This window comes from Schistocerca americana, chromosome 1 (assembly GCF_021461395.2).
Source record: "Schistocerca americana isolate TAMUIC-IGC-003095 chromosome 1, iqSchAmer2.1, whole genome shotgun sequence".
NCBI classification, from domain to species: domain Eukaryota; kingdom Metazoa; phylum Arthropoda; class Insecta; order Orthoptera; family Acrididae; genus Schistocerca; species Schistocerca americana.
The window spans coordinates 392,021,225-392,039,663 of NC_060119.1; positions in this window are offsets into that span (position 1 = coordinate 392,021,225).

An 18,439-nucleotide genomic window follows, 5' to 3' on the forward strand; every position below is an offset into this window, starting at 1 on the left:
CGGGTTCGATTCCCCGCGAGGTCATTTCATCCTCATTCACTCGCAAGTCGCCACAGTGGCGTTAAAGAACTTGTGGAGCGGCGGCCGAACCGCCTCGCAAGGGGTCTCCCGGCCACCAATGCCATACGCTCATTATTATTATTATTATTTGATGGACATGTTGAGTTCACTCCACAACGGAAATTAATTAACTGTATAAATGTATTTTATTGTTTACTGTGCAATGCAAGTTAGTGATGACTGTAACGGAGTTTGTATTTTATTTTGTTTGATGCCACAGTAAGACTGCTTCCACACATGTTGTAGATAACTATTTGATACGTGACGATGATCAGGTGATCGAAACCGGTCGATAATAAAGATTTATTTCATCAGCAGCTAATGGTGGTTTAGAAATGCGATTTCTTTTTCAAATTTCCCAATGCTTTTTTTCTTGTCATCGATTTTCTGACTCGTTTGACGCGGCCCGGCTCAGAGTCCCGTGCTGTCCGTATCTCTTCAGCCTAGAATAGCTACGTCCCTAATTGTTTGTTGGATATAGTCCAAAATGGTTCAAATGGCATCTCAGGTCATCAGTCCCCTGGAACTTAGAACTACTTAAACCTAACTAACCTAAGGACATCATACACATCCATTCCCGAGGCAGGATTCGAACCTACGACCGTAGCGGTCGCGCGGTTCCAGACTGAAGCGCCTAGAACCGCTCGGTCACCAGCAGCCGGATGGATATAGTCCCATCTCTGTCTTCCCGTACTTTTTTACCCTCTTGAGCTCTCGTAGAACCATGAAATGATGTCTTAACACTAATGTTCCATCATAATATTCCTTCTCCTTGTCACCGTATTCCACATCATCCTCTCCTCACCGATTCTACAGAGAACCACCTCATTTCCACCTAATTTTCAACGTTCTTCAGAAGGGAGGGTACACACGTCTTCCGACGTTAAGAGCATTGCCCAACATGAGTGGCGCACGGTGAGACTTGAGTACACGCTCCTGGTTTTCTACAGACACAGTTCTGCTGAGTTTCTGATAACAGGTGCATCACACTGTGCGAGTGAAATAACACGGCAATTGGAAATGTCCGCTAATGTTGAAGCACCAGGGACAGTTGGCTCGTTGTTGGCGAAACGTCTAAATTGAACACAGATCACACATTTGGAGTGAGATCGTGGTGGCATGTTGACCCTGTGCAATGTTATATCCAGCCCCAGTGAAACTGAGCTAGCAATTTGAACAATGACGTACAGACGTGTGTGATGCTGATTGCATACCAAGGCCATCGACACGCACTACAGACGACAGTGTCCAGGCAGTTGAGGAAATAATTCGCAGCAGTCGCAGAATGACTATCACGGACATTTCTCAGCAGATGTGCACCTCAATAGGCAGTGCTCAAACCATCGTCGGAGATCCTCTGCACCGATCGCAAATTTCGCTCGCTCTGGGTTCCGTAATCTTACACAAGCGATTTCCATCTTTAGGGAAGGTGAAGGGAGTTCGGCGGAAAGAGATTTTCCTGTGCTGATGACGTTCAGACAGCTGTTCTCGAATGGCTCTATGACCAATGAGCGGACTTCTGTCGTCAAGGAAACCGCTGTTGGCAGAGACTTGGCGACTAAAAGGAAAAATAGTGTCGTGTATCTGTGATGCTTTAAAGTGTAGTGCAGGATTCAATAAAAGTTATCTGGCCTGCCATAATAATGCCTAAATTACTTTTTGAAGTCCACTCGTAGTAGACTCATTTTAGCCAGGAATGCCCTTTTTATTTGCGCTAGTCTGCTTTTTATGTCCTCCTTGTTTCGACCGCCATTATTTCGCCTCCAAGATGACAGCACTCCTTACACAATTTGGATGGTAAGTTCCTCACTAACCTCATTTCTGCTACTCCTCATTAGTCTTTCTTTGGTTTACTCTCAAGCCGTAGTCTGTGCTCAGTGTACTGTTCGTTCCATTCAGCACGTCCTGTAATTGTTGCTCATTCTCACTAAGCCTGAAGGCAATGTCATCAGCGAATCGTCTCACTGATAGTATTTCACCCAGAATTCTAATTTCACGGCTGTTTTATATGTGACAGTGCTTCTTCGATGTGTGGTGTATAGGTGTCGAGAAGGGAGGGGGAGGGGGGAGTGAGGGGGGGACCTCATCTCTGTGTAACATTCATTTTAATCCGAGCGTTTCGTTAACGGTCTTCCATTATTATTTTTCCTTCTTGGTTCTTATACATTAGCATGTTTCATTTTCCCAAAGATGTGATTTCCAAATGACTTTGCTTCCGCCCTGAGTCTCAGTGATGTAAAGGATATACATGTCAAATTTCAAGAAGATTGCATAATTTTTAGAGGTTGTACACTTTGGTCACTTTTACCTCACTGTAGTGAAATTTCTAATACTGAAATGCTTTGTAGTAATAAGCTTCTCATGTATATTTTCCTTTTTTGCAGGTAAATAAACTTTAAAACGGGAACCAAGAGAGGATGTTGGCTGCTAGAAAAGGTGCATAGTGGTGAGTTTTTAAGAGCACTTACAAACGAACAAGTATTTTAGTTTTCTTAGTATCATCATAAGGAAATGAAAGAAACACTTTCGGAAACTGCTAATCCTAACTGTACTAAACCACAGGAAGTGTGGAGAAAGTAAATATCCCTATCTAGACGGAAGACAATATCCTTGCTGGTATCCGTAATGGTACAAAGAATACCAAAGAGAAATCGAGAAACATGGATTTAGAAAATGTGAAACGGCAAATTAGAAAAGGTGATATTGTCTAGTTATTTGACATTTCTCGATGAAATGTGATGGACATGAGTAGTGTACCACAAGAAGATAAAGAATTTCTTAGGTCATAAGGAGGCTCTGGAATGAGTTCGTCAGTGTATGGAGTAAACAAGATTTTCGCCTCGAAAGTAAGCAATAAGTGTACAAAAGAAATAAACGTTACAAAGCTAACGCAACGTGTAGAATTTCTTCTGAACAATTATTTCTCAGCAGAACCTCCCGTGCAACTCCCTTACAAGACTTTGAGACGTTTCTGACCACCCGGTATATTTCTTACATCACTGAGACTCGGCGCGCAAGCGTAGTCTACAAAAAATTTACATTTTATTTTCTGCTTTACAAAATTGAACACATTACAGTACCCGTCTTTCCTTATAGGTTACACTTATTTTTCTCAGGATTTCGATGTTGCACCACTTCATACTGGCGATTGCGTTCTTTAGGTCGACAAATCCTGTGGAAGTGTATGCCTTTTTTATGCACGCTGCTATTACGAGGGCTATTCGGAAAGTAAGGTCTGATCAGTCGCGAAAATCAAAAATATTTTATTTGCAGCAGTTAGCTAGATCTTCCAGTTACTTCTCTACAGAGTCGCCGCTCCCACATAAACATTTGTCGTAGCGTTGTACCAATTTTCCAATGGCCTCGTCACAGAAGGCAGCTGCCTGTGCTTTCCGCCAAATCTCTAAGCTGGTCTACAGCTCGTTGCCTGTGCCGAAATGTTGTCTTTATAGCCAGCGGTTCACGTGAACAGAAACGAAACTCAGTGGGAGCCTCTTTCGGGCTGTACTGCGGGTAATCAAACACTTCCGGTAGAAAACGCTGCAGCAGTATCTTCACTGCCCCTGCAGAGTGCGGGCGAGAATTGTCATGATGAAAGAAACGCGTGACTGTTGTGTTATGTTGGCTGCATGGTGTCAGGCGAAATCTCTCACCAGACCCTCAAACTTGGCGGGAGACAGTATTTTCTAGGCATCTTTAGGTGCTCACTGTGCGCTCAAATCTCAAAATAGTGACGTGACGTGGTCGGCGGGCGTACTAGAGACACCGACCAACACATCTGTGCAAAGTTTCATCGCATTTTCTCTGTCGTTTCCCTTTCACAACCGATCGGACCTTACTTTCCGAACGGCTCTCGTACATAACGCAACGTCGGAAGTGCCTCCCTCATTTATTTACCTTTCGGAAAGATTAAGTGATCGTCATCTAGCACATTCTCCATTTCATTTTCCACTTTAAGCGTTCCGTAGCTTAATCTATAAAAACGGAGCGCTTATAGGATCATTTTGTTGTCTGTCTGCTGCCTGCCTGTTCGACTGTTAAGTACCCTTTTGGTCTCGAACGTGTGGACGTATCAAGTCCTAATTTATGTTACATTTTGAGGTTTATGGTCTGTTGGCGGTGTAAAAATTTTAAGCTTCTAAGTCAATGCAATCAAAAGATACGGTCATATATGTCACGTATTTTGATGAAAAATCTCTCATAAAGACCTATAGGGTACTTCCACTTGACACAGAGTCATGAAATTCGGAAGACTCAAGAAGTAAAGGGAAAAAAATCAGGAAATTGTTAACTTATAATTGTTATTGTTGTGGTCTTCAGTCCAGAGACTGGTTTAATGCAGCTCTCCATGCTACTCTATTCTGTGCAAGCTTTTTCACCTCCCAGTATGTACTGCAACTTACATCCTTCTGAATCTGTTTAGTGTATTCATCTCTTGGTCTCCGTCTACGATTTTTACCCTCCACGCTGCCCTCGAATACTAAATTTGTGATCCCTTGATGCCTCAGAACATGTCCTACCAACCGGTCCCTTCTTCTTGTCAAGTTGTTGAACAAACTCCTCTTCTCCCCAATTCCATTCGGCACCTCCTCATTAGTTACGTGATCTACCTATCTAATCTTCAGCATTCTTCTTTAGCAACACATTTCGAAAGCGTGTGTTCTCTTCATGTCTAAAGTATTTGTCATCCACGTTTCGCTTCCATACATGGCTACACTCCATACAAACACTTTCAGAATGGACTTCCTGACACTTAAATCTATACTCGATGTTAACAAATTTCTCTTCTTCAGAAACGCTTTCCTTGCCATTGCCAGTCTACATTTTACATCCTCTCTACTTCGACCATCATCAGTTATTTTGCTCCCCAAATAGCAAAACTCCTTTACTACTTTAAGTGTCTCATTTCCCAATCACCCGACTTACTTCGACTACATTCCATTATCCTCGTTTTGCTTTTGTTGATGTTCATCATATATCCTCCTATCAAGACACTGTCCATTTCGTTCAGCTGCTCTTCCAAGTCCTTTGCTGTCTCTGACAGAATTACAATGTCATCGACGAACATCAAAGTTTTTATTTCTTCTCCATGGATTTTAATTCCTACTCTGAATTTTTTCTTTTGTGTTCTTTACTGCCTGCTCAATATACAGATTGAATAACATCGGGGATAGGCTACAACCCTGTCTCACTCCCTTCCCAACCACTGCTTCCCTTTCAGGCCCCTCGACTGTTATAACTGCCATCTGGTTTCTGTACAAATTGTAAATAGCCTTTCGCTTCCTTTATTTTACCCCTGCCACCTTCAGAATTTGAAAGAGAGTATTCCAGTCAACATTGTCAAAAGCTTTCTCTGAATCTACAAATGCTATAAACGTAGGTTTGCCTTTCCTTAATCTATTCTCTAAGATACGTCTTAGGGTCAGCATTGCCTCACGTGTTCCACATTTCTACGGAATCCAAACTGATCTTCCCCGAGGTCGGCTTTGTAGTGTTGGCAGAAGAGCCAACACTGTGTTACTACAGGAGGCCGAAATGCACGCGTTTTAGCTCACGCAGGCTGGCGTGAGGAGGGAAAAACTATACTGACGTGAGGTCTGGAACATGACAAGGAATTAGAATTCAGAAAGCGGACGTAGCTAGTTTCATACTTAACTTTAATCCATTAATGATGAACGTCGCTCTTGACGGTACATGGTTCACAATCTCTATCTCAATAGTAACTGAATATGGCGCCTTGCTAGGTCGTAGCAAATGACGTAGCTTAAGGCTATGCTACACTGTCGTCTCTGCAAATGAGAGCGTATGTAGACACTGAACCGTCGCTAGAAACTCGCTGGGGCGAGTGCTAGGGAGTCTCTCTAGACTAGACCTGCCGTGCGGCGGCGCTCGGTCTGCAATCACTGATAGTGGCGACACGCGGGTCCGACGTATACTAACGGACCGCAGCCGATTTAAAGGCTACCACCTAGCAAGTGTGGTGTCTGGCGGTGACACCACAGGCTTATAACAGTTTTTTCCGAAAAAAAATTTTTGTCATTTGTTATCAGACTTCAAACTTGAAATTAAAACAATTACGAAAGTCTTAGACTCCTTAGGACCGGTATCTTGCCAGTATCAATGTCGATAACAGGCAAAAATCGTTTAGATCCTCGATTCTCAGAGTGGTTGAAGTGTTTATGTACGTAATTAAGTTTTTACAGAATTCTCGGAGTGCGAATGCCACTCGCACGTGGCCAACTTTTTCTGTACATTGTTTTGTCAGCAACGTGGATACCTGAGCTGTTAAGCTGGTTGTTCGAGAATTCGGCACTTTATCTGCCCTTTCTATGTGTGGGACCGAGCAGAATATGCTGTACTGGGCGTAATAAGGGGCTGCCCGCAGGCGGCTTGAGCCCACGGTGGAGACGAGGCACCTTCCGCGGTTCGCGTCATGCGATCGGCCAGCCGCTCGTTGTCCCTGAGCCGAGGCACCTGACTGACAGTACAAATAACGGGCCTACACAATGGCCGCCATCAGACGCGCTGCAGCTGCGGTGCCCGTCGCTTACGTCTGTCCACCCGCACTGAAGCAGATATATGGCCGAGCCGGAATCGCGCCGCGGAATCGCCCCGGCCAACAAGCGTAGGGGAGCGTGCAGCCAGTGGACAGCCGCGGGGGGTATTCCAGCCGCTGGAAGGCTGGAGGGTGGGTCGTGGGACGGGGGGGGGGGGGGGGGGGGGGGCAGCTCCAGAAAAATGACGCGGACCGGCCCAGCACAATCGATCCGGCTGACGTCGCGTTCCGCGAGCGCGCTTCCTTTGAAGAACGACTCGTATCTTGCCCCCTCGAAATACTTCACCGCGGACGCAGGGGCGACTGTAATCTGTCGTTAATAACATCGTTCGGGACAATTAATAGCACGGCGGTGTACCGAGGGGGGACGCGCCTGTCTCCAGTTGGAGACAAAGACGCTGCAGCATAAATATTGCCGCACGCTAGAGACGGACAGATAGACCCTCATTTCCGCTTTCGAATTATTTAGTGGAATTCCTGTCCTTGCTTTGTTATAAGCGAGTATGAGCGATATGACGACAACACGCGATTACTGAAGTCGCCACCACGTTAACAACGTATATTTCGTGCATACGTGTTGCATATTCTTGCAAAACGTGCACGTAGCAACTACAGAGCAGTAGTACTGTGAGGTCGCCGATAACGAATTTGAAGTCGAATGTAATATTCGATATTTTACGTCTTTCGGCTGAAATATTAATCGCTTGTTTCATTATTTCTTTCAGAAGGGTTGCTGTCGGGTTGTCTTCTGGCAGAGGTTCTAACAGCGAATGTCTTACGTCATGTGGCATCTGTTTATCTACTTGAATTGTCATTTTCTGAACTCTCCCGGTGACTGGATCCAAAAGTGCCTGAAGTGTATTGAATACGACATGCATCCTTTTTTTTTTTTTTTTTTTTTTTTTGCAGGATTATTTGCATATAAAATCTTTTCGGTAACGCCAGGTAACCCTATTCCGAGCTTCCCGCGCATCTTCAGACAGTCGACCAATGGGTAACTGAGCACCTTCCATTACGGCATATCTGTCCATCGAAACTATCTGGGCTGATGTCTTCAGGCATTACTGCAGAATATTAAGAGTTCAGTGAAATTTACATCCGATTTACGTGAAATATACCTTTTTTTCTGTGTTCTTAATACATGTACTATAGTTCTGAGCTCATTGTTTGAAACTTGAATAGTTCTACACAGTTTCGCGAAAAGAAAAACAATATCACTCGTGGAAATTCTAATCTTGTAAAAAAATTCTTTGTCAGTTTGGGGAATAAAGTTACGATCTCGATTCCGAATAGCTCCCCAAGTATTCTGCAGAAATCCCTAAATACATTTTTTGTGCAGAGATAATTCATGAAATAATTCTAATGATAAGGGATAAATTTTTACCGTTTGATACTTCCACACGGTAGAAAAATAGCCTTCTACTAAAAGCTTACTAATAAGTGCGTTCAAATACGTTTGAACTCGTTAACTATACCATTAAGGTAGTACTAGAGCCATTTACAAAAGTGGAGCTAAGTAGAGGAAATAATATCGTAGTAGCTTAGTTTCAAGTCGATATACGTCAAAAAACGGGTTAAAAATGTCGTGAACATACCTTCTTAAGTGCTACCGATCTTATTTTACCGTGAGAGCCGCCTCGGGTAGCCGCGAGGTCTAGGGCACCTTATCACGGCTCGGGCGGGTACCCCTCGTCGGAGATTCGAGTCCTCCCTCGGGCATCGGTGTGTGTCTTGTCCATAGCTTAAGTTAGTTTAAGTTAGATTAAGGAGTGCGTAAGCCTAGGGACCGATGACCTCAGCAATTTCATCCCACACGAACTTACCACAAATTTCCAATTTGTTTTATCCTGACAACTACGCTGTGTAACTGTTATACAGTAAACAGGCCACACAACCAATAACTAAAAAAATTATTGTAGTCCGATTCCATATTTACCGGCAGCTATCACCGCACGTTTCATGTCGACCTGAGACTGGAATGACAGCGCAGCATTCAGCAACTACGCCCCAGTGCCATCTTCGCAAGAATTCGTGGTTTTAATTCGGTACGAGCGCCTTTTTTTCTTCTTTGCTATCCAGGTTTCGAAGCGAGTTGGCCCACGATGCGGTGGCTTGAGAGCGGAGATTTGTGGACAAAACAATGATACAAATGGCTCTGAGCACTATGCGACTTAACTTCTGAGGTCATCAGTCGCCTAGAACTTAGAACTACTTAAATCTAACTAACCTAAGGACATCACACACATCCATGCCCGAGGCAGGATTCGAACCTATGACCGTAGCGGTCGCTCGGTTCCAGACTGTAGCGCCTAGAACCACACAGCCACTTCGGCCGGCAGATTTGTGGACACCACCAGCTCCAGGAATGGATGGCCGCACAAACTACGTATCCACATTGCTCCGGTATTCGCGGTGAACGTGCCGCACGGAACTTTCCACGCAGTAGCCATTCCTAAAAGTAATATGTCTCCGTTAACGACGCCCAGCGCAAGGTTACTTGCAGATTACATTCGTGTGCGTATCGCACACAACGCTCGGTATTTACACTGCTTTATTGCCTGCAATCGTACGATTCCATCTGCGATGCTGAGAGTACGTTGACGCGGGAACACTGGCGTCGGGGCGGCGCGGCGCGGCGGCGGTAGAGGTTTCACTCGATTATCCCCTCGTCCCCCGCGCCCAGCCAGGCAGGCAGCTAGGGCGAATTTCGGAATTGTCGCAGCGTAGCCGATCCGCGGAGTCGCTCTGTGTAAAGGCCGGCGATGCGGAGTAATTACGGGCATAAAGGCGGCAGCCGGGGCGGGCCGGAAGGTGCAATTAGGCCCGGCTGGTGGGCGGCGCTCGCAACTGCCGCCTAACAAAGTCACGCACAGTGTACGCCGCCGCCGCCGCCGCCGCCGCCGCTGCTCGGCTATAAATGCGACTCGCCGGGGAGCCCCATAAAGTGGGGCCCCGAGCCGGTCCGTCATTAAAAGCCGGCCTGCACTGGCTGCGCGCCTGCCCGCGCACCAGCCGAGCCGTAAACCGGCCGGCGCTGGGCCGGCGCCGACGCGACGCCAGGTGCGCCCGCCCAATCCCGCTAATGGCCCAGCCGCCTCCCATATCGCGAGGCCAGCCGTGGGGCTGCAGGCAGCGCCCAGCGCCCAGGGACTGGAGGGGCGCCATCGTGGCACCCGCGGCTTATTCGGAAGTGACGTCAAAATGAGGTGTGCGAACGCAGGACCACATTTCGAGCAGCCCGAGTGTGACGCTGACATCAGCTTCTCCCGTGTGCGAGTGAACCCTCGAAAATCGCAATAAATTCGGAAATAACAACCACATATACCAACGAGAAAAAAATCGAAACACTGGCAAGGGAACCTCCCCATCGCACCCCCCTCAGATTTAGTTATAAGTTGGCACAGTGGATAGGCCTTGAAAAACTGAACACAGATCAATCGAGAAAACAGGAAGTTGTCTGGAACTATGGAAAAAATAAGCAAAATATACAAACTGAGTAGTCCATGCGCAAGATATAGCAAGATCAAGGACAATTTGAGCTTAGGAGTGCCGTGGTCCCGTGGTTAGCGTGAGCAGCTCCCGAACGAGAGGTCCTTGCTTCAAATCTTCCCTCGAGTGAAAATTTTTTTTTCAGACAATTATCAAAGTTCAGGCACTCACACATAATCAACTTCGCTCTCCAAAATTTCAGGACATGTTCAGATTTGCTTGGACATATGCAGGATTTGACGGTCTACACACGGAAAAATAAGTTAATTTTTTTCGGACAATTATCAAAGTTCGGGCACTCACACGTAATCAACTTCGCCCTCCAAAATTCCAGGACATGTTCAGATTTGTTTGGACATATGAAGGATTTGACGGTCTACACACGGTAAAATTTGAAAACGTAAAAAAAAAAAACATATGTTTTGACACAGCACAGGGAAAACTGTGCGACTGTGAAACTGTTGCATTCATTTGTTGCAGTTTATGTGACAAACTCTTATGTTTTCATAACTTTTTTTGGGAGTGATTATCACATCCACAAGAAAACCTAAATCGGACAAGGTAGAAGAATCTTTTTACCCATCCGCCGAGTGTACAAGTTAGGTGGGTCGACAACATATTCCTGTCATGTGACGCACATGCCGTCACCAGTGTCGTATAGAATGTGTCAGACGTGTTTTCCTGTGGAGGAATCGGTTGACCTATGACCTTGCGATCAAATGTTTTCGGTTCCCACAGGAGAGGCACATCCTTTCGTCTACTAATCGCACGGTTTTGCGGTGCGGTCGCAAAACACAAACACTAAACTTATTACAGTGAACAGAGACGTCAATGAACGAACGGACAGATCATAGCTTTGCGAAAATAAAGAAAGTAAACTTTTCACTCGAGGGAAGACTTGAACCAAAGACCTCTCGTTCCGCAGCTGCTCACGTTAACCACGGTACCACGGCCCCCCTGAGCTCACATTATCCTTGATGTTGTCTATCTTGCACATGGACTACTCAGTTTGTATATTTTGCTTATCTTTTTCATAGTTCCTGTTTTCTCGATTGATCTGTGTTCAGTATTTCAAGTCCTATCCACTGTGCCAACTTATAACTAAATCTGAGGGGGGTGCGATGGGGAGCTTCCCTTGTGACAAAAAATTGTGCGACATAAACGAAAATCGTTGGGCGTGTTTCTGCTTCTGAATGACGAATCTATTCAACTTTCTCGCCAGCAGCGCCATTATGAGGGTGCGAATCAGGTTTGCTTTGAACAGACAATGTAAGGGTCGTAGGTGTTAGTTACCCTTAAGATTAGACTTGGTGAGTTAATGTTGCTCAAGAATACCTTTAGACGACAAAGACGCTACTGTCAGCACCTCACTTAGTTTGGGCTAGATCCTGTAATATGGCTACGAGAAGCTGGATATTCCTTCTGCGATATTGCAGAAAGACTTTGCAGGAATGTAGCCACTGTACACGATTGCTGGCAGCGGCGGCCAAGGGAATGTATCGTCGCAAGCAGACCGGGCTCCGGACGGTCAAGTGGCACTACCGAGAGGGAAGACGATCGTGGTCAGTGCATGCCTCTAGCGCATTGCACCGCATCAGCTGCAGCAGGTTGAGAAGCACCACAGTGACACAACGAACTGTTACAAATCGTTTACTTCAAGAACGTCTTCGAGCCAGACGGCCTGTAGCGTGCGTTCCACCGCTGACTCCAAATCATCTCCGTTTTCGACTTCAGTGGTATCAAGCGAGAGCTCATCAGTACTCGGACAATCCTAAAGCCAATCACCGTGGAACAAATAGGAGAAATGACAGGTCGACACACACAGAGTTTCCATAAGCTGTCTGTAAGCAAATACACGTCGTCCGATGTGACGACCTACCGAACGACCCACTCATGCTATGTCGGGTGAGTCTTGACTGTCCAGAGCTCAAAGCAGCTGCAACCCGACTCAACTCGATATACGTTCGGGACTCGGAGTTACGGCGACCCGGGCACACTGGCGCGGACCCAGCCATGCAGAGGTAGCTCTTGCCCATTGGCGACGACATCTCTGCACAAGGAAAGAATCGACTCACGTCTGGCAGGATGACCAATTGAGGAGGCCCAGAGACGGTCAAAAGACCAAATGCACGTCGTTCGATGAGACCACCAACCGAACGACCAACCAATGGTCGTTCGCACTCCAGTTTCCTCCCGTTGGACAGTACATGTGTGCCGCCAGCGGTCGTCGAGTACTGCCTGTGCGCACCTCACTGGCGCTCCGTGCCCGACACTCCTTCGTCTCCGACCACTGCCCCGTTCCCGACTGCTGCTCCGTGCCCTACTGAAGTCCCGACTCCCTTCGGACGGACGACGACCCGGAGACACTGAATCGGAACCAACCATGCAGAGGGAACACCGACCCATTGGCCACCGGACGTCTCTGCATAAGGGAGGAAGCGACCAAAGTCCCGCAAGATGGTCAATTCAAGGGGCCCAGAAGCGATCGGAAGGCCAAATACACGTCGACCGGTGAGACGACCGACCGAACGCTCAAGTCTTCTTCCGTCGGACAGTGCATGTGTGTGCCGCCAGCGGTCGGCAAGTACCGGCCGTCCGCGCCTCACTGGCGCTCCCTCCCCTACTGACTCCCGACAGACGACGATCCGGAAATACGAGGCCTGTTCAGAAAGTAAGCTCCGATTGATTGCCAAATTGAAACAACAGTGAACATCAGAAATGTTTTACTTGTAACAATTAGCTACACCTTTCAGCTACTTCTCTACGTAGTCGCCGTTCTGATTTAGACTTTTGTCATAGCGTTGTACCAACTTTTCAATAGCCTCATCATAGAAGGCAACCGCCAGTGCTTTCCGCCAGTTCTCCACGCTGGCCTACACCTCGTTGTCTGTGTCAAAATGTTGTCTTCAAAGACAGCGGTTCATGTGACCAGAGATGAAACTCAGGGGGAGACAATTGCGGACTGTATTGTGGGTAATCTCACATTTCCATTTGAAAACGATGCAGGAGCATCTTCATTGCCCCTGCAGAATGCGGCTGAGAATTGTCTTGAAGAAGAAACAGCACGACAGTTATGTAATGTTAGCTGCATAGCTTCAGGCGAAATTTCTCACAAGGCCCTCGTACTTGGCGGCAGACACTATTTTCTAGACATCTTTACGCACTCACTGCGAGTTCAGAAATGAGAAGAGCGACGTGATACTAACTGGGGTTATACTAGAGACACTGCCCAACACATCTGTGCAAAGCTTTATCAGATTTTCATAGTCGTTTCCATTTCGCGACCGATCGGAGCTTACTTTCTGAACGCCCCTCGTACTAGTTGTCACTCCAGAGATAGTACGACAGTGCACTTACCGATAAGCGCTGATGCTGTCACTCATGGGCAAGCAAACCAGCAACTTAGTGACGCCAATAAATTGAATAAGAAAAGAGGCGACAGTACCGTAGCACAAGGAGCAAGCAATAAACGGTATGAATACGAGCCGCGCACGGCTCCGGTAGAGTGGTGGTCTGTTGTTTCTTTTTCGATGATAGCTGGTTCTGCCTCGGTGCCAACCGTGTGTTGGTTAGGAGGAGACCAGTTGAGGGCTTACAACTAACCTGTCTGCGTATTAGACACTCTGGACCTACAGTAGGAGTTATGGTCTGGTGTGTGATTACGTATGACAGCAGCAGCGCTCTCCCGGTTATCCCAGGCGCACTGACTGCAAGTATGTACGTTACTCTGGTGATTCGACCTGTTGTGCTGTCATTCAAGAACAGCATTCCGTGAGGTGTTTAGCAACAGGATAACGCTCGCCCACATAACCGCTCTTGTAACCCAACATGCTCTACAGAGCGTGGGCATGTTGCCTTGACCTGCTCGATCATATCAGACATCATCGGACGGTAACTCCAGCGCTATCCACAAACACCATTACCCGCCCTGTATTTCAGGCAAATGTCAGGATGGTTCCTTTGAAAAGGCTCGGCCGACTTCCTTCTGTAATCCAATGGGACAGATGACCTCTCTGTTTGGCCCCCTCTCCCCAAATCAACCAACCGTCACTTAATTGACCGACCAAGTGCGATAGGTACGAAACGCCACTCCACAAACTGATATCGGGCACCTGTCCAACACAATGCATGCTTGCATTTAACATTCTGACGGTTACAATTATTATTAATGTTCGAACATTTCACATTTGCAATGGCTTATATCGCGCTTACATTAACCAGTGATCTTGCAGTCTTAATCACTGTTGCAGAAGCAACGAGAAAAGCATGCCAAATTCAGAAGAACGCAAAATCCCCTATACTGAGTAAGTTTCACGGAAACTCGAAATTTAGTGCGGACGTTAATGCGAGATGCTTTTAATAGTTTCCACAATGAAACATTGTCTCAAAATATGGTAGAAAACCCAAAGAGATTCTGGTCGTATATAAAGTACACCAGTGGCAAAAAAAAAAAAAAAATCAATACAGTCACTGCGCGATAGCTTTGGAAATGTTACCGATGATGGTGCCACTAAAGCGGAGTTACTAAATACAGTTTTCCGTAATTCCTTCACGAAAGAAGACAAAGTAAATATTTCAGAATTCGAAACCAGAACATCTGTTAGCATGAGTGATATCTTAGGTGTTGCGAAACAACTCACATCACTTAAGGAAGGCAAGTCTTCCGGTCCAGATTGTGTACCAGTCAGGTTCCTTTCAGAGCATGCAGACACAATGGCGCCTATCTTAACAATCATATACAACTGTTCACTTGACGAAAGATCTGTTCCTAAAGACTGGAAAGTAGCACAGGTCACACCAATATTCAAGAAATAAAATAGGAGTAACCCACTGAACTACAGACCCATATCACTGACCTCAATTTGCAGAAGGGTCAAATGGCTCTGAGCACTATGGGACTTAACATCTGTGGTCATCAGTCCCCTAGAACTTAGAACTACTTAAACCTAACTAACCTAAGGACATCACACACATCCATGCCCGAGGCAGGATTCGAACGTGCGACGGTAGCAGTCGTGCGGTTCCGGACTGCGCGCCTAGAACCGCTAGACCACCGGGGCCGGCAATTTGCAGAAGGATTTTGGAGCATATACTGTACTCGAATATCATGAATCACCTTGGAGAAAATGGCTTATTGATACATAACAAACACGGATTCAGAAAATATCGTTCTTGAGCAACACAACGTTCCTGTGAAGTAATGAGTGCTGTCGACAAGGGATCTCAGATCGATTCCATATTCCTAGATTTCCAGAAGGCTTTTGATGCCGTTACTCACAAGCTACTATTAATCAAATAGCGTGAATATGGAGCAGCGTCTCAGTTATGTGACTGGATTCCTCTCAGAGAGGACACAGTTCGTAGTGATAGACGTTAAATCATCGAGTAGAACAGAAGTGAAAGCTGGAGTTCCGCAAGGTAGTGTCATAGGCCCTCTGCAGTTCTTGATTTACATAAATGGTCTAGGTGTTAATCTGAGCAACTCCCTTAGATTGTTAGCAGATGAAGCTGTACTGTATTATCTAGTATAACGATCAGTCGATAAATTCCAATTACAAAATGATCTAAATTTCTGTATGGTGCGAAAAGTGGCAATTGGCACTAAACAAAGAAAAGTGCGATGTCATCCACATGGGTACTAAAGGAAATCCGATAAATTTTGGGTCTACGACAAATCGCACAAATCTAAGGGCTGTCAATTCGACTAAATACCTAGGAATTATAATTACAAGTAACGTAAATTGGAAAGACTATATAGATAATATTGTGGGGAAGGCGAAACAAAGACACCGCTTTGTTGGCAGAACACTTAGAAGATGAGACAAAGCCATTAAAGAGACAGCCTACATTACACTTGTCCGTCCTCTGCCGGAATATTGCTGCGAGGTGTCGGACCCTTACCAAGTAGGATTGACGGAGGACATCGAAAAAGTACAACGAAGGGCAGCTCGTTTCGTGTCATCGCGCAATAGAGGTGAGAGTGACACTGATATAATACGCGAGTTGGGGTGGCAGTCACTGAAACAAAGGCGGTTTTCTTTGCGGCGAGATCTATTTACGAAATTTCAATCAGCAACTTTCTCTTCCGAATGCGAAAATATTTTGTTGACACCCACCTACTTAGGGAGAAATTATCATCATAATAAAATAAGAGAAATCAGCGCTCGAACGGAAAGATTTAGGTGTTCCTTTTTCCCACGCGCCATTCGAGAGTGGAATGGTAGAGAAGTAGTATGAAAATGGTTCGATGAACCCTCTGCCAGGCACTTAAGTGTGAATTGCAGAGTAACCATTATGAAACGTCCCCTTTTTGAACAATTATACACGACTGTGCTTAAACTGACACACAATATTTTGTTAGCGCAACGCAATCTGACTTTCAAAATTCTCTACAAAAGAATGGTCCTGACTAACATTAAACTATACCTTTCACAAATCACTTACCTCACAAAAATCTTCGCTGCTCAAGCTACTGCAATACAGCGAGCGCCACTACTGCCAGCTAAATAAAAGATTCAAACTATGGAAGGCACTAACTACTGATAGGGATAGTTAGCAAATGAAAGATATTAATAGAGAACAAACAATGTATTTACCTTGATATCATCATATATAAATATAGCAGTTCATGACAAATTTCAAAACTCCGCCATCTCTCTCTCCACATCCACCACTGCTGGCGGCTCACCTCCAACTGCGCAACGCTACGCGCTGTTCACAGCCAGCTGCCTAACACTACAATGGCGAGTATTACAACAATGCAAAGCAGCCACAGACTGCACACAGCACAGCCAGTGATTTTCATACAGAGGTGGCGTTACCAATAAAAAAAACCTAAACAGCCTACTTACATAGCCCCCATGCTCCCCACAAAAAATTTTACAAATTGGATTGGGCAGTGGCCAATACAGATTTGAAAAAAAAATTTCATAATTACAATAACAAAGAAATCAAATGCACACACTTATTGATTCAATGTTGGTCAAAAGCTCAAATTTTCTCACAGTCCATAAAGAAAGTCCTAATCGTACATAACAGTAGAATAGCAGTGTTTTTCTCAAAGTCTGAGCAGTAAAAGAAAATGCACACGGAAGTAGTGGATTTCCATGCAGTCTTGAAGAAGTAGCGTTGTCCTTCCAACGGAAAGACAGTGCTTACTCTTGACATGCTGACAGATAATGAGCCACAACAGAGCAAACCCACAGCAGAGTCAGTCGTAGTTTGGAAGAATATTGGTAGGTAGGTCATCACAGAGCAGACCCACTGTAGTCCTGGTAGAGAGTATGGTATTGGTGGGCCACCAGAGGTGCAGACCCACTGCAGTCCTTGTAGAAAGTGTGGACAGGCCCACTGTAGTCCTGGTAGAGATGACCAGCAGCCATCTGTTGTGATTGTGCAGGTGCACAATCACCAGTGAAGAGTCTGGCAGTTAATATAGCAAGTCCATAACCACCACTTGTGCACTCACAAAGTTTTTTGGAATTGTCCTTAGAACGAGCAATGTTGTTATCCAGTCCCTTGCTGAATTATCAACACACGTGCAAACACTAACAGTCCCTACTTCTCACATATTGTCCATATACTATGACCAACAGAAACGTGTGCAGTGAAATGTAACTTACAAGTTAATAATAAGATGAACTGGTGTCAATTACAATTTTATAACATGAGAATACAATTACAAAGGTACAAAATACATCACTAATGACATAATAATACAGATAACATTTGTAGTAATAGGGGCTTTACAAAAGAATAGAAATAAACATATACGTCAGTGTTACAGGAATTATGACATGAGTACAAAAATAAAAGATCAGAATCACTTTCGAAACATCAACTTCACACATGAGCATTAACACAAAACAGAATAAATAATGCCTAAACATCTTTACAAAGTAAATAACACATTATTAATGCCAATTGTATTTGAGGATAACAGTATTCCTCATCATAGTGAATGTAACTTAGTATTAGAAGAGAAAAAAGTTCTGTGAAACAGTACACAGAGACAGGAAGAAAACAAATACACAAGGGTACACAAACACATAGTGGGATAACACCAATAGGAAAGGACAGGGTTCGTTTTCAGTGTAACATGTGGTACTGCAGTCCAACCCAAAACTTCATATATCTTTCCTCTTATTTCATCCTTTGTTTCTACCAAAAAAATTCTATCTAAGCATGCTTTCTGTATTTTGTTCACATCCTCTGTCAAAAATAGTTTTTCTCTCTGCTTTCTGTATTCTGTTCACATCCTCTGTCAATAATAGTTTTTCTCCACTGTACAGTATCCTTTTTATTTTGCCAGACCATTTTCTGATAGCTTCTCAA